We start from the raw sequence: 5,729 nt of genomic DNA, 5'->3' as shown, positions 1-5,729 counted from the left end.
CTTCCAAAGGCCAACCGAGCAAATGAAGAGCCATTTGAAACCGCTATTTGTTTGGGCCAGAGTCGAGGAGAAGGGTGTTAACAAAGTCCTTGTCGACGGGGGAGCTGCAATTAACCTCATGCCCGGATTTATGCTCAAGAAGTTAGGAAAAACTGAAGCGGATCTAATCTCACATGACATGGTACTTTCCGATTATGAAGGAAAGACAGGTTCTTCCCTAGGGGCAATCATGTTGAACATAACCGTAGGAACAGTAGCCCGTTCCACATTGTTCATCGTGGTCCCTTCAAAGGCCAATTACAATTTGCTGCTGGGAAGAGAATGGATTCATGGCGTGGGGGCAGTGCCTTCGACCTTACACCAACGTATATCCATTTGGAAAGCTGATGGAGTTGTCGAAAATGTACAAGCAGATCAAAGCTACTATTTAGCAGAAACAAGCTACGTTGGTAAGAAGAATTTCGAGAAGAGTTTAGCCACAATTGCTCCTTTAGACACAGTGGCTAGCCAGTACTTCAACCCCTACTCAGAGTACTCAGTAACGTTGGACCCCATCCGGGGCCTAAACCTCAATGAAGCATGTAAACCTGATGCCATGAGTGGATGGCACAGTGATGAAGAGAAAGATGTCACTGATGGGTGGCAAGCCAATGATAAAGATGATTAATTCGAGCATGGCTCGAATTTCGGCTTACGCAGCCGAAAACAAAATAAGAACGGCCTTGGAGGCCGAGAGGATGGCCAAAGAAATGGCTATAGACGAAGCTAATGTCTCAATCCTGCCTGTCGAATTAACACCTCAGGAGGAGGCAACAATAAATAAGGATGACACGTGCATAGAAATAAACGAGCAGAGTGCTGAGAAATGCGGATTCGAGGACCTATGCAATCTGAGGCTAGATTGCATCTATGATGACGGCCCATTAGGCTTCGAGAAGCCAGTGGTCGAATTGTCCAAGAAAATGGAAGCGCAAGACCCTTTAGAAGAAATAGACCTGGGTGATGGCTTAGAAAAGAGGCCAACGTATATTAGTGCTCTCATTGACCCGGAGCTAAAAGACAGGATGGTGAAACTACTCAAGGAATTCAAAGACTGTTTCGCTTGGGATTACGATGAAATGCCTGGCCTCAGTCGAGAAGTGGTGGAATTGAAGTTACCCATCAAAGAAAACAAGAAACCAGTCAAGCAACTGCCCAGGAGGTTCCATCCAGATGTGTTGGTGAAAATCAAGGAAGAAATCGAAAGACTCCTCAGGTGTAAATTTATCAGAACAGCTCGATATGTGGACTGGTTAGCCAACGTGGTTCCAGTAATCAAGAAGAATGGGAAGATGAGAGTTTGCATAGATTTCCGAGATCTTAACGCTGCCACTCCAAAAGACGAGTATCACATGCCTATTGCTGAGATGATGGTGGATTCAGCTGCAGGTCATGAATACTTAAGCTTGTTGGATGGTTACTCAGGCTACAACCAAATCTTCATAGCAGAAGAGGACGTGTCGAAAACAGCTTTTCGATGTCCCGGTGCCTTGGGGACGTACGAGTGGGTGGTCATGCCATTTGGGTTGAAAAACGCTGGCGCGACCTACCAAAGGGTAATGAATACCATTTTTCATGATTTTATAGAAACCTTCATGCAGGTTTATATTGATGACATTGTGGTGAAATCCCCATCAAGGGATGACCATTTGTTGCATCTAAGGAAATCCTTTGAGAGGATGAGAAAATATGGCTTGAAGATGAATCCCCTTAAATGTGCCTTTGGTGTTATTGCAGGTGATTTTTTGGGTTTTGTGGTGCATAAAAAGGGTATCGAGATCAACAAAAACAAAGCTAAAGCCATTCTCGACACTAGTCCACCAACTAGCAAGAAACAACTGCAATCACTATTGGGAAAGATTAACTTCCTAAGGAGATTCATTGCTAACCTCAGTGAGAAGACCAAGTCATTTTCCCCACTTCTTCGACTTAAAAAAGAAGATGCGTTCCGCTGGGAAGCAGAGCATCAAAAAGCGTTCGATGAACTCAGAGTGTACTTGTCTAGCCCACCTATAATGGCACCACCTATAAGAGGAAAGCCAATGAAGCTGTACATCTCTGCCACGGATGGAACCATCGGAAGCATGCTGGCTCAAGAAGATGAAGATAGCAAAGAAAGAGCCATATTTTACTTAAGCAGGGTGTTAAATGATGCAGAGACTCGATACACCATGATCGAGAAATTGTGTTTATGCTTGTACTTCTCTTGTGTAAAGCTGAAATATTATATAAAGCCAATCGATGTAATGGTTTTTTCTCATTATGATATAATAAAGCACATGTTATCCAAACCTATCTTGCATAGTCGAATTGGTAAATGGGCTTTAGCCCTAACCGAGTATTCACTAACTTATGCCCCACTAAAGGCAGTTAAGGGACAAGCAATTGCTGACTTCCTGGCAGACCATACTTTGCCTCAAGAAATTATAACTTACGTAGGCATCCAACCTTGGAAGCTATTTTTCGATGGTTCTAGCCATAAGAATGGCACTGGGATCGGGATGTTCATCGTATCCCCAAGGGGCATCCCCACAAAATTCAAGTTTAAGATTAAGAGTAACTGCTCAAACAATGAGGCTGAGTATGAGGCATTAACATCAGGCCTCGAGATCTTGATAGCCCTCGGGGCAAAGAATGTCGTCGTAAAAGGGGACTCTGAATTGGTAATAAAGCAACTTACCAAGGAATACAAGTGCATTAGTGAAAATCTAGCTAGGTATTACACGAAAGCTAGTAATTTATTGGCCAAATTCGACGAAGCTAGGCTAGGTCACGTTTCCAGAGTGGACAATCAAGAAGCCAATGAATTGGCACAAATCGCATCAGGATATATGGTCGATAAATGTAGGTTAAAAGAGCTTATCGAGGTCAAAGAAAAACTGAACCCCTCTAACCTCGACATCCTGGTCATTGACAATATGGCACCTAATGATTGGAGAAAGCCAATCGTCGATTACTTGCAAAATCCTGTGGGTACTACAGATAGAAAGACAAAATACAGGGCAATGAGCTATGTCATCATGGGAAACGAGCTATTCAAGAAAAACGTCGACGGAACACTACTGAAGTGTTTAAGTGAAGACGACGCGTTCATAGCGATCTCGGCCGTTCACGACGGGCTATGTGGTGCCCACCAGGCAGGAATCAAGATGAAATGGATCCTATTTCGACAAGGGATGTATTGGCCTACTATTATGAAAGATTGTATGGAGTATGCCAAGAGGTGCCAAGATTGTCAGAGACACGCGGGGATACAACATGTGCCAGCAAGTGAACTACACTCGATTATTAAGCCCTGGCCATTCAGGGGTTGGGCTTTAGACCTAATTGGTGAAATTAACCCATGTTCTTCTAGGCAGCATAAGTACATCATAGTGGCTATAGATTACTTTACCAAGTGGGTGGAGGCAATTCCTCTACAAAATGTGACCCAGGACACGGTGATCGAGTTCATTCAGAATCACATAGTGTACCGCTTTGGGCTACCTGAGTCACTTACTACAGACCAAGGCACAGTGTTTGTAGGCCAAAAGGTAGCATCATTCGCAGAATCTTGGGGTATAAAACTCCTAACCTCGACCCCCTATTATGCTCAAGCGAATGGGCAAGTCGAAGCGGCCAACAAAACGTTGATCTCCTTGATTAAAAAACATATTGGTCGAAAACCTAAAAACTGGCATCAAACGTTAGGCCAAGTGCTTTGGGCTTACAGGAATTCACCTAAGGAGTCTACCGGAGCAACGCCTTTTCGACTAGCATATGGTCAAGAAGCGGTACTACCAGTAGAAGTATATTTACAGTCATGCAGAATTCAAAGGCAAGAGGAAATTCCAAGTGAAGATTATTGGAGTATGATGCTTGACGAATTAGTCAATCTCGACGAAGAAAGACTATTGGTGTTGGATACCTTAACCAGGCAAAAGGATCGCATTGCTAAAGCTTATAACAAAAAGGTTAGAGCTAAATCTTTTATGCTTGGTGATTACGTATGGAAGGTCGTCTTACCAATTGATAAAAAAGATAAACGTTACGGAAAATGGTCCCCAAACTGGGAAGGCCCTTTTTCAGTCGAGAAAGTGCTTTTAAACAACGCTTATTCGATTAAGGAATTAGGAGGTAATCGACAAATGACGATAAATGGCAAATATTTAAAAACGTATAAGCCAACATTGCATGAAATAAACATCGAATAAAGAAGTAAAAGAGAATCAATTGCCAAATGCGAATGTTTTATTGAATAGAATAGAGCATTACAACTATGGCAAAGAAATTTTAAAAAGGAGGGTTGGCCCTACAACTATTGTATCTGGCCTTAAGAGGCTCCATGCGCCTCAAGACATCTTCTTGTTGGGATTCCAGTCGCGATTTCTCCTGTCGAATATCCAGCTCTTCACGGGCAGTAGAAGAAAGCTTGTCCACCAAGGGTTTCAGAGCTCCCACATTCCCCTCGAGTTTCGCCTGGCTAAGAGCAGCCTTCAACTCTTCATACTCCTCCATCTTCTCATCAATCTGGTGTTCAGCAAAGAACACTCGAGCAGTAAGCTCCCGGTGTTCTTCATATAGAGGTACAGCTTCGTGCAGGAGGCCCGAGAACTCCTGAAGAGGAATTCTTACCGAGGCAATAATATTCCTCGAAAGGAGTTGGTTAATAAGCCCCGTAAGCTCTTCAGCCAAAGGGAGGAAAGAATGCAACTCCCAGAATAAGTCTTGATCAAAAGCCAAGTTCCGGATCTGGTTAAGAACACGACGAATAGCCATGACTGAGGGGAGTTATGAAAGCAGGAAAAGAATTCTGGAAAAGAAACAAGGGAGAGTTTGGAGAAGTTACTGAAAAGGAGTAACCAAAAACGCTCCATTTATAGGGTAACAACCAAGGAATGCATTAATTAGTGGCAATCAGTTGCCAACTCTTCATCTTACGGTTATAGGCCATGCAGATTACCACCACCATCGTGAATAGCTTTGGCTTTTAATGAACAAAGACTTGCATTGAATCAAGAAAACGTGGTATAAGATTGCAATAAATTGGTTCATTCCCCAGAAACAAAGCGACGACTGTGTGAAGGGGTGCAAGGAAGTTTGAGCGATGCAACAATAAATGAATAGCCGTCAAAATAAATGCGTAGTGGAAACTGAAAAGACTTGGCAAATTAAACGTCAAATTATATGGCTTAGGTGCCAAAACCAGTGTCGAAATATTACACGTAATTGGCATCGAAAGCCATGGTTAGAATTGTGCCATCATTACATATTAAAAAAAAAAAAGAGTCCTACAGTAGGGTCTTAAAAGAGTTCAAACAATCAGCAAAGGTGGCAATCTTGGCATCGAGACCCTTCTTCACAGCCTGATCAATCTCCAATTCCTTGATAACCTCTTTTGTCGAGATGATCAGAGCCTTGGAATCTTTAGTAAGCACGTCCAATTGATCCTTCACAGCAGGGCCTTCCTCGACCAAATCAGCTCGCTTTTTCTCCAGTTTGGTAATCTCTCGGTGCAGCTCTTCAAGTTTGATGTCGACTTCAGAGATTTCATCTGCGATCAAAACCTTCCTAGCAGTGAACTTCTTGAAGTCCTCTTTCATTGCTGCAACTTGAGTTTTACCAGCAGAGACTTTTGCTTCCTTAAAGCTGACAGCTTGACCAACGTCCTTGATTTGATGAAAGGTGGCCGAAGCATCCACTAAAAAAAG

Source organism: Lotus japonicus, chromosome 6, assembly GCF_012489685.1.
Source record: "Lotus japonicus ecotype B-129 chromosome 6, LjGifu_v1.2".
Lineage (NCBI taxonomy): Eukaryota > Viridiplantae > Streptophyta > Magnoliopsida > Fabales > Fabaceae > Lotus > Lotus japonicus.
Note: the sequence above shows the minus strand (reverse complement) of the source record.